This window comes from Stegodyphus dumicola, chromosome 5 (genome assembly GCF_044657685.1).
Source record: "Stegodyphus dumicola isolate Sdum_Otavi_A_Nest chromosome 5, ASM4465768v1".
Taxonomy (NCBI): Eukaryota; Metazoa; Arthropoda; class Arachnida; order Araneae; family Eresidae; genus Stegodyphus; species Stegodyphus dumicola.
Window position 1 is genome coordinate 140,018,040 of NC_140772.1, and position 18,537 is coordinate 140,036,576.

Here is an 18,537-nt window from a genome sequence, read left to right on the forward strand (position 1 = left end):
ATTTAGGATGTATTTTTTTCGTAATTTGCTTTTCTTTTAATTTGGGCATTTTTAATTGTGCATAATTAATAATGATGCATTTACTTGTTTATTCAGAATATTACGTTTGAATGCAGGAAATTCTACGCAAATAAGCATTGAAAATTTGTAAATAGTTCGAAAAGAACCTGAGGTATCGCCCGTTAAAATCTATCAGGCGTTTGTGATATTGAGAAATACCGCTACATTTGGAGATTTTTGGAATATTTCAGAAATACGTTTTAGTTTGGTTTCCACAGAGACTCTAGACTGAATTCCCGGATTGATTGCAACTAAAGATAATAATAATCAAAACAAATAAATTTATTTATGTTAATACTATTAAAGAATAAAAAAAGTATTTTGTCAGTAAATTATAAAGGATCGTCTTGCGCCATATAATGGGATATATGTTAAAACAGTAAGAAATAATTTTTACTATAAAAAGGGGGAAAGCCAAGAATTTTTATTGTTGAATGCTAAAGACGAAAATATATCGGGAAACTTCATTGAAGTTTTAAATTTTTCTCAATATAACTGCTAATTAATTCAAGCAGTGTAGTGTTACTGCCGCAATCCATTTGGAAGTCATCCAAAAGCGAGGTTTAATGAGAAACTAATTTTTCCGTCAAGAAATCTGAATAAAACTATTCATTTCCTAATGAATATTTCCATTATGCGATTCATCAGAGCGAAAATCTTGATCTATATGCGTTTAAATATCGGCTAAAGATAGTTATTAGACTTTTCCAGTTCCTAAGCCAAGAGATAGTTAGCAAAACTTTCTGTAAGGGATAACGGATAATAATTTATGACAGGCAAAAATGAAACAAAACCGTAGTTCGTTTCAGCTTCATGGAGTTCTGTACTGCAGCTACTCCAGTGTTATACTTTTGCCTAATTTTTCTTGCTATATAAAAAATCGTACCCAATCAAACGCAGTCAGCACCAGTGTCTGCAGAATATTGCTATGGTAACAAGCTTTAAACTATACGTGAGAGGATTATATTCGTACGAGGATGGCATGATTCGGCATATTTGTTAAGCTATAATGTCATATGAAGGTCAGCTTATATAGCTTCAAATAGTCTGAATTCTTTTGTTTAACCATTACACGTATCAGCGGATAAATGTCAATAATAATGAAAAGATTTGACCTGCGTTGTAGTAATATTTGCACGCATATTTCTTTGAATGAGAAGTTCAAATGTATAATTAAATTATTTGTTCAGCTAAATGAAATTTACTCCTCACAGTTTTATAAGCAATTATCTATGAACCCATTGATCCGCTCAAAACGTTCTAATGCATGATAAATTTCAAGACTTAAAAATACCTTAATTTCTGGCAACAAGCGCACTTTATTTTATCTTTTCTTGGCTTTTGTCAGCATATCTCTCCCAGGCTGGGATTTTGTGCAAATTTAATTTGTTCCTACTTGAAGTTTAATATTAGAGGTCCTTCCTTAACTAAAATTCATGCAATTATAAAACGCTTGAATTGTGCCAGGGAAGTTGTTCTTGAGCTGTTAGTGCTAGAGAACGTGAGATCTCATTCAGAAACTAAAAGCTGTAACGATTTAGTTGTCAATGCATATTAGTGCAGATGCATTATCGTCTTGAACAGTTATCGATTTCTGTAGATTGTAGTACATATAGTTCATCTATTTTAAAACTATGTGTCGCAGATGGAGCAGCCGTTGTATTTTATGCATTACCTTTAATTATGTAAATTAATGTACATAATTAATAAATGTATGTAATGTACATAATAATAAGCTATGCAATTAATAAATTTTAATCAGTTAAAAATAATTGTTTAGAATTCTTATTTCTGGCTACAGGTGAATCGCGGTGATACTCCAGGTAATTCACATTGCACATTTATTTACACACATCTGCTTTCTTTCCCAGTTTTTGAAATGCGATCTGATATATATAGGTTTACAAACTAGTGACAAATGATAAATTTAGTTTAATTCTAAAAACTGATATTTTCACTTTTTCCCTAATACATTTTCTCTTATCTAATTTTGCGAAATCGGTAAAAGAACTGTAAAAGAAAGAAAAAATCTTCTGCATTCAAATTGCTTAATTTTTTTTTCGTAAAATCGACAATTACTGTATTTCTTAACAATTACTGTATTTATTTCTTCTTTAGTACAGGTTTCAAATATCTTGTCTTTTTGAGATTTTTATTTGAAATCTCTTTGAAAATAAATTAACATTACAGCTATTGCGCAATTTGTAAACATTATTTTTTAAATAAATATAAGAAATAAATTTCTTAGTAACAATTCAGTGCACCTGTAAATTGTTTAGGAACAATGCAGTGCACCTATAAATTGTTTAGTAACAATTCTGCTCATCCTAATATTATAGTTACTGAACAATTTGTAAACATTATTTTTTAAATATGTATAAGAAATAAAATGTTTAGCAGCAATTCAGTTCACCCCACTATTACATTGCACATATCATCTGTATTTCTCTGAAACTGACGGCCTAGTGTAATGATTCCTTCCTGTACAGTAATAGGAAAATATTTTCAAGACGATGTGCAGTCCATTAGTACAAATGAAATTGTCACAGAAGATTATTATTTTGTTATTATAAATTTCCCAAGAGTACCCTCAAACAGAAAGCTTCAACAAATTTTATGCAGTTCAGTTTCTTCTTCAAACACTTTTCTTTCTTAATCTGTTAAATTTGATTAATTCCTTCTATAAAAGGAATTTCACATATACCTTTTTCAGGTGCTGTACAGTCGAATTCCATTATAACGGACTTCAAGGGACCAGAAATCTATTTAGCTTGATTCGACTCGATGAGAAGAATAAAGTACCTCACGACAAAGTATAGAAGTTAAATGATGAATAAAGGCAAAAACAAACATTATCATAGCTATCAAACGAAGTGAATAATAAATTTAATTAAAAATCATATTAAGGTTTAATTGCAGTTATTTTTGACCGCAGTCTTAAATTTGCTGCTCGCTCTTTTCCATTTTCTCCAGAATATTTGGAAAAATTAATTGAACTTTGTCTGAAGCCATTTGTCCAAATACTGGCAAATTAAGGGCTTCTTTGAATGGTGAATCAAACAATTCTTCTTCAACATTCCTTTTTCAACATTTTCCTAGTATCCAAATTTTGTCCATGAGCAGAAATTATAGAGTTTTAACTTTTTTTCAAGTGGCACTAAATACAGATAGATCATTTGGATAAAGTATATTTTTGGCAGATATGTATTTGGCTGCATTTATTTTATATTTTGCGAATAATGTTCACCCTTTCGTCAATGCAGAAACTTTACAGCTTGCTAAGCAGATGAATTTTTGACACAGAATCATAATGCAGAGAATGGAGGGAAAGAATATGCAAGAGTTTGTTCTTCTGGAAAAGATGAAAAAGGAAGGTAATTTTGTCACTTATATGTCTTGACCAATGTCCAGTTATAACACAATAATTATCCTTAAGATATGTATGGTTGCAACATAAAAATTCAATAAACTTTATTAAGAATATTTCATTTCTTGAAGAAGAACAAAAGAATGGAAAACTCCTATTCGGAAAATAGAACTTGGACCGCATTTATAGTCAAACAAAACAATAAGGATCAAAAAATTAACATTTCTTAAAAATATAATTAACCGCAAACAACAGACTCATAAGATTCAGTACTTCCTCTTCACCTGACTAGTGAAAATTTCAAAATTAGCATCATAGCATCAGCTCTGAACAGGGTTCTGTCTGTAAGCTCAGTTTGAGCAGAGAACCCATTCACGTTTCTTGGTTCAATGGTCATCCACATAACATGCGCTGTCCTAAAATATGCTTATTGTATCCTCGTTCTCCGAGAACTGGGTATCACACCTGTCTAGCATAGCCTTTTTTTAGCACAGAGAAAAGTGGGTTGAAAAACACATTCCTTTACGGATAGGATCAGCATTCTAATATCTTAAATGTGGATAATTTTTAATAGTTAATTTTTTTTTTTTTTTTTTTTTTTTTTTTTTTTTTTTTTGTTAAAACTTGCAGAAATTCTGGAAAAATGTGAAAAATACAAGTGTTTCAACTGAAGACATTGATACAGTTCGTAGCGCCCTCCAACGGCCGAGCGATAAAATCGCTGAACATTGTTAGTTCGACTTGAGTTCGACTCCAGGAGAACGGGCTGTATGGGTGATTTCATGGTTTTCTCCATATGGTGGACACGAGCATGTTTCCTTTACAGAGTGTTCTGCGTAGGCATCATTCCGCATAGGGAAATAGGCCTTTCGTGCTTAGCCATAATCAAATAAACCAAATCAAAACAATCATAGAGTTCGTTGTATCCGATGTTCATAGTCTTGGAGGTTTACTACAGAATTATGAAATAATATTAACTGTGTGGGAAACTGAACAGAACCAAAACGTTCGTTCGTTATAGCGGAGTTTAACTATATATACTATCATCACTTAAGTAATTGTACATATTTAGTTTTCTTTTCCCAATTTTTCAAATGCGACCTTGCTAAAACCGAACTTGTATTTTCTCTCTCATCACTAGATCACCGAGTGATTTCCTTTAAACCTTCAACCTTCTAAACGGATGCATGATAAAATATCTCTGCTAAAAATAACATAGTTATACTTTAATCATAATTGCACATTTCAGTGTAAAATAATTCTATGCCTTTTCCATATTTTAACGAGATTACTTCTGGCAGAATGGCCTTCCCGAAGCCATGCTTCCTTTTTTACAAATAGATCTTCAGTGTTGTACATAATAAATTAACCATCCATACAAAATAATTGTAAGGATGAAACAAAAGCGAAACGCCCACTCAATTTTCCTTCCCATAACAGTTTAGGTCATGTTACGTCATTAAAATCAGACAAAACTCACCATCATTCACAATAAATTCATCTCTTTAATGCGGAATAAAAATAAATCTAGGGCTAGGGCACACACTGGACAGTAGGGGAAAAAAAAGTGATGAAGAAACAATGTTTTTGCACCTACGCCCAAAGTTCTATTTCCAGAGAACTGCACATTGTTAATTGTTAACTTTCTCCACCTTTAATCCACCTAACACATCTACTCAAATTTACCTATTGTCTGTCCATGACACAGTAACATGAAGGCAGTCAATGTTGTACTCCTACCATTGAATACCTAAGTACAGCTACTATGATACAATTCTTAACTAAAAAGTTAGTTGCAAATGAACGGGATTGTCCTCGCATTTAGTGTAAAATGTAACTAAGATTACTAAGTAAAATAAAGCTCTTATTTAAATTACTACGAAGCTTACTAAGTGAAAGTAATCTTCTATGATGATGATCAAATAATTCAGTAGCTACTTTTGTGCCATTCAACCAGAATGAAAATATGGTTCCTATTGTCCTAAATATCAACAGGTCAACTATTCCCCCTTTTTCTTTATCTAAAGTTGTTGGCAAATCCTTATTGTGATTGTCTCTGCATTTATATTAGAAAAAAGAGAAAATTATTGCTTAATTAATTGCAAAATACATTAATAATTTTTTAACAATTAAAAGAAATAATTAATGTTTAACAATATAGATAGGTAACACAGAATTCTTTGTTATATGTTATATGTGCAATATTTGTTTGGGCAAATAAAATTAAAATGGATAAAAGTACTAAAATAATACAACAGTTTGATGAATTGGGTGATGGAAACTATGTGAAATTAACATATACATGCGTAAAATTTCATAAAAGTAACTTTTCTAATTTATGCGTGATATGAATATCTACCGAAGAAATTTGTTACCAATTTAAAAATAGTCACAAACAGCAGAAACGCTGCTTGCCATGAACCGTGAGCTTAATACTTAATTTACATTTTAATGACGCTTGTGTTGTTCATTTAGAATCATAAAGAGTAATAACAGCTGCACGTCTTTTATAATATTAAACCTCCCTGTATCACATCTATAACAAACTAAAAGAAATAGGAATTTTGCATAGATTGAAGTTTCTTTGTTCTTTATTATTCTATATAACTCATATTTTAATCAGCACATAATCTGATATTATGTCAATAGAAAAAGGCGGGCTTCAAAGTTTCATTACTACATAAAAAGAAGTAGATGGCACTCCTGTGTGTTTACATAATTACACACCCAGTCCATAAGGATTGTATCCGTGATTATAATATTTAGTTATTTAAATATGACAAAGCACTATCTGCTTAAAGCAAGAGATGCCTTTCTAAAGACTTTCAAAGGAACTAGCTCTTATTTACTTTGCACATTAATTAATTAATTAGTTAACCTTTTAGAGACTGCTAATTTTTAAATTGGGAAACTGAACCCAACCGTGAATCGAGCCATTAATCTTCCACTTCTCGCTGGATGTAGTTTACCACTAAACCACAAGAGTATGCACAGATGGAATGCTATAACTCCTTATTCTCCGTCTAACTAAAAAGTGACTGTGAAAGAGGCACGGAACCATTCACTATCAAATTTATGTGCAGGGCAGTTATCTTCCGCCAATTGTTTTTAGTTCGGATGCAGATGAAGAGATTATTAGCTTTTCGCAATGACAAGCATGCAAAATCATTTGAATCTTCTCTGGGAATCGGACTATGGTGTTTCCACCTGTTAGCTGGACAAGCTAACTTCTACAAACAAGACGTGATAATATATGGACCGGAAAGTAATGTCGTTTCTGCGCATGTCGACAACAACATGCTAAGGGCAGAAGTGGAAGCAAATCCATGTCAAACACTCTAAACCAACCTTGGTCGACCATCCAAGAACATTTAAAGCAGAATGGAAAAATAAGCAAAGCAGGTGTTTGAGTCCCCCATAATCTGTCCGAAAAGAACAAATCCAACCTATCCGTCACATGCAACGTATTGCTTCAACGGCACCATACAGAACCGTTTTTTGATCGTTTGATTAGTGGAGACAAAAAAAAATAAGTCCTATATGATAATCCAAAACTCAAAAGGCAGTTTTAATAGGGGTTACAAAGGGTTTACATCCCGAAAAGGCGCTTCTGTGTGTTTGATGGAGTATTCGCAGAATTGCTCATTTTGAATTGCTGAAATCTGGATAAACTGTTAATGCAGACCTTTATCGTGAACAATTGGATGGAGTGAACCAATCTTTAATCGAAATATATCAATTGTCAATAGAAAAGGCGTCATTCTGCAACACGACAATACAAGATTGCACTGTGCAAGACGAACACTGGAAAAAATGAATGAACTAGGGTGGGAGGTATTGTCATACTTACCCGCCATATTCGGCTGATATCGCAGCATTGGATTTCCATTTATTCGGATCCCTACAAAATGTTTTCTGAGTGGCAAAAAATTTGAAAATTTGGATGATGTCCAAAATGTCCTCTCGAGATATTTTACTCAAAAACCAATTGATTTTTATCGATCCGGGATTGAAAATCTGCACATTAGATGGCAAAAGGTTGTTGATAACGAGGGTGATTATATTATTGATTAAAAATAAAAACTTGTTAAAAATGTATTCGCTTGAATTTAATGTAAGAAAGCAACATTACTTTCCGGTCCCCCTATTATAATTCTTTGCAAGTTTAGCTACTTTACCAGCTACTTATGAGGTAAAAGCATTTTTAAAATGTAATTATCCTGAACTTTTTAACATAGCAATTAATGCAACTTTTAAAATAATGTAATAATGATTATTATACACTTTACACTTAATCAAACCATCCAAAATTATAACTTAGATGGCTATCGTTTACTATTATTAATCCCTATATTGCTGTTCATAGAATATCTTTTTCATATGCTATCCATAGTTACGGTTTAATGATAATCTTATTTTAACTTTTTTGTGAACAATGTAAGTTTTTTTTTTAGAAAGGACGAATCGTATAAAAAAATTCCAAAGGCAATATTATGCCTTTAATGATATGGATCCCTGAAAATAACGCAAATATATACATCAACTTTACCATCAAAAGATTTGTCAAGCGAAAGTTCTCAGAAGAACTAAAAAGCAAGTATAAAGAAAACAAAGCATTCTGTTACGGTAGGATTCATAATGTGTTGCACTTCGCCTCGGATGAGTAAACAGTTCTGACGACGAGTTTACAATGATGACGGCTATGCATTTCTCTTTATGAATCGTGACTAGAAATAAATTTTGCACTCTAGGCGGAAGTCAGAAATTATGCATATGAATACTGTACTCTTTGAATTTGCGCGATAGATTTTTTGGGAATTTTGGCTCCCGTTCACTTCATCAGCAATGAGAATCTAAGAACATATCGACACGGTCCATGGGTCTAATGAAAATTCTGGACTACTAAGTATAAATGCAGGAAATAATTTCCAACAGAAATATTGATAAATCCTTTATCACCATAGTTCAAAAGTTTAGAAGGCTACAGTGCTGTTGAAAAGATTATTAAGAATATTCTAATATTCATAGTTGCATTTATCACTGATCATGCAATCAAATAATAAACCCCACATTAGCTACAGACTGGAAAAATAAGCTGATGCGTCTTTTTATTATAATGTGATAACTAAGTAAGACATTTTCTAAAAACTAGGGAGTCTTTAAAGCAGGAAGAAAATAGGATAGAATAATTTGTTTTATATATAAGGTAACATGATATTCAATGGTTATTATTATTAAAGAATAAATACTGCCTAAATAAATCACTTTTATAGGATTGTGTCAGAAGATGGCATACAATATGAGTGTATGCTTAATTAAAAATAACTACAGTCTTCATTAATCAGAAGGAAAGTACTCATTAATAATATCATTCTTCCTTATTGTATTTGATTTTAATTTTAGTAGAGATTTCTGAAAATAGTCAAGTGCGCAAAAGTATTTTAATTAAACCATAATGATTATACATATTGTCAGAGAATGAGAGGGACTTAAAAATGTTTTACTAGAGATCTTTTCAAAGAATCCTTGAGTTTTCGTCAACTTTTGCATTCTTTTTTAATCATACAACTTTATGCAAAGTCTTCACTAAAGAGAGTTTAACAGTATAAAAATGTTTAATTTACGAAAATATAACAAAGATATAGCAAAGTTAATTTAAACATAACAGCTTATCAGATTCTAGCTAAATTGAAGTTACTTTGTTGGCTAGATCTTTACTTGATCTGTGAAGCGACTATTCGCTAAGTTCAAACTGTGTCAATAATAAGACGTACAAAGTGTGAAAAGTCCTTCTGTTCAACTAAAAAAAAAAAAAAATGCAGTCAGCATTTCTGGTGCTTACAAAACTTTGCCAGTACTTTTGGATGTAACTCAGATATTAGCGAAACAACGTGGCCGAAAGGCATAACATGCTATGTCTGAAGTAACTCGGACACCAGCTTAAATAGTATCTTTCTATCCTACTTAGCACAACGCGCGAAACTGAAATATCATTCAGACAGGAAATGGAAATGAAAAAAAAAAAAAAAAATGATTTGGTAAAAAACTGAACAAAACTGGTTACTTAAAAGCTAAATGAGTCCTTACAAGCTCCTTTATTGCTCGTTTACAACAATACTAGATTAATACTTAGTACTATGATAAAACATTGGATAGTGCACTGGTTTTAGAAGAATGCCTTTGCGAAGAATTTAATACGAGAAACTAGCTAGTATTTTTCTTACACAAAGAAACATTCACACTGATTATAGACAATAGCTGATCTTCGAATAATAATTTGATATTTGGTTGTACTCAAGACAGAAACTCAATAATTTGTCTGACTGAAATATTTCATTTTTACATGCCAGAAAATCACATTCAGCAGTGATCAGTAGTTAAGAAAACGTTTTCATAGCATGGCTCTAAAGAAAAGTATTTTTACAATCGTATTACATTTTGAATTTATTCTATGGATAATATTTTGTGAGATATTTATATTTTCATTACATTGATTTTACTTTATAATAGGTAGTTACTACGTCAGAAATTTTACATTTTGTTTTACTGAGATAGGGTCAAGATCCCAGGTTCTTAGCAGCACGACTTAAATTGTAAGAACTGACTGCAGAATGGTAATCATCAGTCATAATTAACCATACTTTTCTGTTTTGCTGAGATAGAATATATGGTGTTCAATCTGCGTGTTAGCTTTATTATGATAGAATTCACTTGTTTAATTGCAGGGAGTCTTAAGTTATGCATAATTTAGGTCCTAACGGAATTAAGATTAAACAGAAGAAAAACTGTAGGTTTCCTATCCTTGAAAGCAGATCTCTTACCCGCATGTGCAACCATGTATTTTTATGGAATAAGCTTATAGGATTATTATTTTATTTTTTAGTTTTATTTTCTGTGATCCAAGAGTTTAGATTATACAACTGTCGACATAAAACATTTTGCAAAATTACAAATAATTTTTGAGAACCGTGCAGTATAGCGAAGTTGATATTCTACGTTACTTAACAGTTTCTAATCAGCATAATGACCTTTCGACCACCAGCAGTACTGAAATTCGACCATCAACAACGCTGATTTCGACCACCAACAATGCCTTGTCGGATTTGCAATGATTCAACGACGGCTGGTAGCAATGAGTTCGTTAATTTGCATAGTTACAGATTTCCGAAAGAAGATTAAATCCAAATATTGTGATAAGTAATCCGTTATAATTTTAGAATATATGATCCGAAGCTAATGATATTTAAAAGCCATAACGTACAGCTCCAAGAAGAGAACGACTTTTAAAATCCTCAACGGAAGCTTTCTTCACTTCATAAATTTGCAATAAAAAGTTGTCAAATCTACATTTTCGAAATGGAATAAGTATATTAAGCAACAAGAAACGCAACACTTTGAAATGTTCTGAAGGATAAACTTGTTTAAGAAGCCGTCAAAAAGTCGAGCTAGTAATCGTTACGAAAGTTCAACAACTACCAGTTCTGTGAAAAGGAAGAACAAGTTCCATCAAGGAACCAGCTTTCTCGTCGTTTTTTCAAATGGTGCCCTGAGATGCATACAACCCTTTAATTTTTTTTTCCCTTCTATATGTCAACATCATTCCGTACGCATTCAAACCTTTTATTAAATATTCCACTTCTTTTATATTAGACCTGTAGATCATCTCTTAAGTGTAATACATTTATTTACACATGTTACAAAATTCTCCAGCATAAATACTATATTACATAATTCAAATCAAACTATTCAACTTCCGAGAATCAGATTAAGTTTCACGAAATGTACGAAACTGTGTCTGTATACGTATAAAAATGTTAAAAAAATTTATTTTAAATAATATCAGAATTTTGCTCATAAAAATTTTTTATAAATTTAAATTTTTATTTATAGAAGTTTTATACAGACAAAAAGCACACTATTTATTTTTTCAATAATCAGAAACGGGAATCAGAAGACAATATTGCACGTACGAATTTTTTTTCTTTTTTTTCTTTTTACTTTTGGAAAGAATACAAAAACTATATTTCTTATAAATGAGTTCTACTAAAGCCAGAATCATTCAGGTTTAATTAAAGCGTAATTTTAAAATAACATTGACAAATCAATAACAAAATGGTTTTAATACTAATAATTTTCTCAAGTGCAAATTCATAAAAAAACGATTGTATTCTATACATAATACCATAACTTTCTTAAATGCTTTTGATTAACAGTTACCACCAACTATCCAAATATTAAAAAAATACATATAACTGATTTTCCCCCAGGCTAATTACATATTCATGATAATGTAAGTTACTTCTTCTTTACTTATTTTTTCTTCCTATACTTAGTTGAAAAAAGATTGCGAAGAGCCAAATAATTATTTCCGCAAAACAAAATACATAACACACTTTATTTCATAGAATTAAGCAATGAAATTGTAGTTATTTGTTATTTTGTTTAAACATATACTAAACACTATTTTAGCATATCAAATCAATCAAATCAATTGACGTAGCGTAACTAAAACTGATTATTCATTTTTAGAAATAAAGTAATTATTACACCTAAACAATTACTCACAAAAAAAAATAACAGAAGAGATAATTACTTTAACATTAATGGTTAGAAGCTATTTTCTTCACTTTGTTAGCTTGTTCACTTGTCGTATACATTCAACTAGATAATTTTAACAGTTTCTTAAAAACATGTATGTAAGGTAAGTAAATATATGTAAAGCAATCTTCTACTTTTAACTCACAATAGTCCCTTTTATTCTTCATTTTAACTTGGGCACTCACCTTTTCTGTACTAAAAATAGTAACTATTTATAACATATGAACTACCTCATTTCAAAATTAATCCGCATCGTAAGATCTTAACACCTTGACATACAATGACGTCCGACAGATGTCATTGATTTCCTGTGTCATTGTAGACTTTGACGTCTCGGAGACGTCAAAAACTGTCTTCGGCGAACGTCGTGCAGTATATTATTATTGTTATAGAGCAATTTAAATTTGAAAATAAAACCTTCTGTTTCTAAGCTTGCACATGAGTGGCTAAATTAAACGGTATTCTTCGGACGCAAAGTTTAGGGGTTAAGTACAACGCTGCAATGCAGATACATCTTATTCAGTCCCTGAATGAGATATCTATTCAAGACGCGTGAAACAAATGACCACTTCTGGTGGTTAGTAATAATGACTACTTCTGATAATTCGATGGCTGATGCTTATTTTCTTGAAGACGAGTTGCTGCATCAACTGCTGGCTTATGTTTCTTGATTGCCATCTAGTGAGCTACAAGAGAACTTCATAAACGGTCAGTCTTGAAAACCACCTACACATGTGAGTAAGACGATCAATAGAAAAGGTAGTTACTGTAGGTAACCACCGCCCTTCAAAGAGTTAAATAGTAGAATCTATGTGAACTACAACATAGAAGTAATATCCGATAAGAACTGACAAAACAGTATATCATAATGGCATTTTGGTCACTACCAATGAAATCTAATGTAACAAGGTTTTCTTATTTAATTAATTTATGTGACAAAAATACAAAGGACTAGAGACTGCTTATTTTTGCCACATGAGCACTCGAAAACTGTTATGTGTTTTAAGCATGAACCGCATTCATGAAATAGATATGGCTCTGAGTTTTTTGTACTGTTCTAAATATAGAATAGTACAAAAAATTAAGAAGGCTTCCATTTTTTGACGACTCGCTTCTTCAAGCTTTTCATTGATTTTTCTAAAGCATGCTGGATTTATCACGCGTCTGATTAGTATAGACAGAAGGTTTAAATTCTCTGAACAGTGACCTTTCTGGGTTAGATCCCAGTGCCGAGTTTACATGGTTTCGCATGTCGCCGAAGACGTGTCACAGGAATAGCGGTGTATAAATGCCTGTATTAGTGGAACAAACGAAGAATGAAAAGTTAAAAATAAGCTTTTTTTATTTCACTGCAATTGTGTACTTATAAAATATGCAAGTTACTCAGCTTTCATACGCATTCACACGTTATACACTAGGACGTTCTGTATACGTTTTTGGAGGAATAAAATAAATTTACCATCTAAAAAAAGATTAGGTACACATTTCAACGATTTTCATTTCTGATACATTAAATAAACGAGGAAATACTGGTATTGGTGCAACGTGAATGAGAATAGAGGTATAACAAAAAAAGGAATTTATTATATTGCACATGATTACATGTTGCTACTAATCATAAAAATGTTACACTTATTATTACGAGTTAAGCGTGTAATTTGGGTGTGGCAAGTTTTATTTCTGTAACAAGCCAGAAATTTTATATCAAAGAAAGTTTGTCACACAAAGTAGTTAAATACAATAAAGTTGGTCACCTTGTTAACCATTACCTTCCATTATAATTCAAAGAAGAAACAAAACATTTGCCGGAATTTACAGAGATTCAGTCGCAATAAATGTCGATTAAATCTTACCATTTTTATGAGAAAATAATTATACCTGAAAGATTGAATGGGTACAAAACTTGGTGAAAAGGGTGGTGCCACTTATAGACATGATATGTAGATAATAATGGGAACTGGCTCTGTGTTTTTAATTTCATCTGACGGAAACCTATTCGATACAGGCACCTTAAACCAGTTTTTGACTGCTTCTATTAAAAACAAACATTAAAAGTCTTAATATATATTTTTTAATTCACGTATCTTTTAAGCAAGGGGGAAAAGTGTTAGTTACAAAATCTGATACGTTTAGATTTCAACATTGTTCATTTTTCTGTAACTTTTCAGAGTTTTGGAACAAAGATGTTAAGCTAAGTCTTTCAGAAGCGGCAGATACAATAAAAAGACTGTTAAAGTGCATTTTTTATTCAGTATTGTTAATATATACATATCATTATTGAAACATTAGAAGACAAAACTAGTTATTTAAAAAGTTACAAATAGGACATTTTAAATTATCGCAATTCAATGTCTTCATTATTTCTTCTTCATTCTTCCAAATTCGTCAAAAAAGAGCCGCAAAATATTTCTGTATGTCATCATATTTGATACCGGCGGAGTTATATAATTTCCATACCAGCACAGTTGCATAATTTATATGTTTCTGGCAAATGGGGCCTGTTTATTATGCAAAATGTCAAATTTCTCTTGAATGGATATCATAACAAGTCACAGAGAAAAAATTGTATTTCGATTAAATGAATCCTATTAAATATTCCCTTGCACAATAATCACTGCATCTCCTGTAATTTTTCCTGTTTATTCGGAAATTAAACAACTGTTTTTAAACTCAATGAATGAAAAATAAATAATTAAATATATACGACAGAACTTAAAATATCTAGAATATATCCTTTTCTTTCTAGACGAAGTAAAATTAACCTTAATTCACTTAAATATTTTAAAAATTTATTTCGGTTTAAATACGGGTATTATATAGAGATAATTCAATATTGGTGTACATGTTTCAATAAGGCTACTGAATCTAGCTATTAATTAATGAATAATTTATATGTATGTATATATAGTATATATATCTCGCTTTGTGTATGTATATATAGTATATATATCTCGCTTTGTGTATGTATATATAGTATATATATCTCGCAATTCAATTTGTGCAAAAAATTGCAACATTTAATAGCCGCCAAATTTTCAACGTACATAATTCTCCATCCAAACATGTGCACCTGGAAGGCCGAATTTTGAATTTTTTTTATATCTATTTCAAATTTTGTGAGAATTTAATCATATTTTATTTAACAAACTTGACGATTTAACAGAAATGTGTTGACACTCCCTGAAATAAAATAATTTACCCGGGCCAGCATGTTACCATTCTGCAAAGCGCGCAATATTTAATTTTTCTCTCAGATTTATCATATGTAATCTGTCTGCTATTGATCAACAAACTAAACGATTTAAGGAGGCTCATACACCTTAAACCCCTTATGATCTTCGAATATATGACTGTTGCAAGAATTGGGATATTTTATTTATTTTAAAAGCAATTACTTCCAACTTTTTACAGCTGACTACATAATATAGCTGCTTTAGAAACTAGAAATCAGAAAGTTTGTGTTGCCACAAATATTTGTGTAATTTAATCCGCTTATTGACAAAAGTTTTCGTCATGTTTCCACCTTGTGCGCATGATATTTTAAAAATGGCGAATGGTACATACTTGAAATTTAATGGAATTCTTTATATGGGCACTATTTTCTAACTGAACCAAAAATTTGACGAATATTTTAGTATTAAAAAAATTTATGCACGAAAACATTGCAGGTTTTTTTAATAAGATACATTTTATAAACCCAACTCCGAATGAAATAAAAATTTAACATTAAATTCTTAGAATTTTACGTTCACAGTAGTTTCCAAATGTTATAAAAGCTATGTATTAAACATGAAATTAAATTATGCAGCAGAATGTTTTAAACTGTGCGCGCAAGGTGGAAACTTGACGAAAACTTTTGTCACAAAGCGGATTAAATTATAAAAATATTTGTAGCAACACAAACTTTCTGATTACTATTTCAGATAGCAGCTTCATTATGTAGTCAGCTGTAAAAAGTTGGAAGTAAATGCTTTTAAAATAAATAAGTTATCCCAATTCTTGCAACAGGCACATATTCGAAGATCTTATGGGTTTTAAGGTGTATGAGTCCCCTTAAAAGCAATAAATGCAGTTTTTCTTCTCTATTATTATTGATTATTAGTCCGTGAAATTACACTAGCTGACCTCATTAAAATCATTATAAATTTTTATTTATTATAATAAAAATTTTAATTAATTATTTTAGTTAATGAATGTGTGTGATAAGTAGAAAGGTCTACAATGTATAGCAAATTTATAATTTATAAACATTAATGGAAAAGTAACCACTTGCGACACATAAGTAGGGTTTAAGAACGAGGATCCCGGACCATGTGGCACCTGCGAGAAGGGCGTGAAGCATATCCTGTTGAAATCGACCACAACACGGTGTTTTGTATTGATTTGTATAAAGTATATGCACAATACATGTGTTTTTAATGACGTAATGTAATATTCTGTAATCTACCTAAAAGTCCCGAATAATAAATAAATAAATAAACACTTATTGATATAATTACTTGTCTCTTCCCCAAAATTTCCTGCGAATGCCCATATTCAAGACACTTTATGAAATGTTCCTTACAATGATTAGAAAGCCAACTATTTTACAACTATTTTACAAGCCTGTATTATAGATGAAAGTTGGTGTGAAAGAATAAAAGGAAATTAACAGCAATATGCAAACTATTAAAAGTAGACTCCATACCTTTTGAAGCATTTCTACTCTGAAGATCATGATGCGAAGGGCTGGGATTCTTGCTTTTGCTCCAGTGTTGTATATTTTTCATTAAATAATATTTTTACTCAAAAACACTGGATGTTCATAAAAATTACTATATGAATATTTGGAATTCACTTTCAAGGTTCAGCATTCTTTTAGTGCTTCACATATAATCGATTTCTCTCTGAAGACCAAATGTTTCTCATAGTTAAAAACATAATAATAATAATATAAGAAAATGCTCCTTTTCTAAAACTAAATGGATGTGAATTATCTTTCTAGACAAAGAAAAGTGTTTTAACAATAATAAAACGTAATTGCAGCAATTTTTTCTTATCAGCTTTCTGATGCGGAAAAAAATAATAATTAAAAAAATCATTCTCCAATGTTTTCAAAAAAAAAAAAAAAACACTTTTTTATAAAGATAAAAATATTTAAATTTTTAACAGCAAGGCATCTGTGTAAGTAAAGTTCCATTTCTTTACAGTAAGTAATACATATCTGGCTATCAAAAAGGTACCTAATTATCCGGATTTCCAAATAGTGGGCTAGCATTTCAGCTAATCTGGATGTATGGAAGTTTATTGTCGTATTACCTCAGCTTCACGTAATTTGACAATTACTGAAACACATATGCCAGGAGGTTCTAAATAAATTATATCACTGCTCTAAAATTCATTCCTACAGTTTAAACAATGTTTACTGTAAAAATAAAAATGAACTAATGAGTTCTGGTAAAAGAAATTTCCATATGGTTATTTGAGAAGATTTTCAAAGGAGGAAATTCGAATTCTGAAATTCATTAAATACATAATGTTCGTTGTTATCGCGCTTTTCGCGTAACACGGTAGATCTTGGAATAAATTACCTACTCATACCGAGGTGTTATCATTTTTACCACTAAATAATAAGACCAATGGAAGTTAATTAAAATACCATATTTGAGTATATCTTTTCCATAGAATGTATACAGAATTACATATAAGCAGATCGACAGGTCTGACACTTTCTCTTAAAAAAACGTTTTCGTTTTAAATAGTGAATTTTAGTTAGGGACTTGTTAATGGTAATAAAATAGAAAATTTCATTCTCTGTTATTAATTACATAAATTGGCATTTTTATGAGCTCAGAACTAAAAGCATTCAGATTAAAGTTTTATTTCTTAATGAAAATTACTTCGTCTGATTCCGCTTCTAAAAAAGGAGCTTCGTCCGGGGGCAAGACCTAAAATACAGTCCGTCTCCAACTGCTACACAATTCCTGCACCCGTACTTTATCGGAGCAGTAAAGCATGAACAACATTTGGCATGAGTTGGATATTTGGAGGCTGTTTAAAAATTCAGCAGAAGCGTGACCTTGGAAGAAAGGTTCACATTTGGTAGACATCTTTTCTGAAGGTCATCTTTCGGCCAAAGATCTATGAGCTGCTACCCAGGGCGCTCCTGAATTTTAAATGAATAAGAGCAATATCTTTCTTGATGTTGTTTACATGCGAGCCATTTGTTGAATTTCGTTAAATTTCGTTGCTTGGTAAAAATTTTAAATAAACTAAATAAGAAATTCGTAGGCCTCTTATTATATCGCAATAAGACTTTGCTCAACTGTAATTCAAATTCAGCGCAGAAAGACAACAAAAGGTTGCTGTGATCATAAATAAAATTCAATCCTATCTATCTGCTGAAATTATTCTTTCAGTATTTCATCACAATTTGAAGGTATTTAAATTCAAAGTTTTTTTACTATTTTTTTGTAAAGAGCAACTGATTCTATGCAAAATGTCTGGCTAAAGTGAAACAGGCGGCCTCCCTT

General features: G+C 31.1%; 1 protein-coding gene across 11 annotated transcripts in view; it reads right to left on the bottom strand.

Annotated features, from left to right (window-relative positions):
- LOC118185241 (uncharacterized) overlaps positions 1-18,537 on the bottom strand; it is a 265,229-nt gene that overhangs the window by 89,499 nt on the left and 157,193 nt on the right. The window lies entirely within an intron of this gene.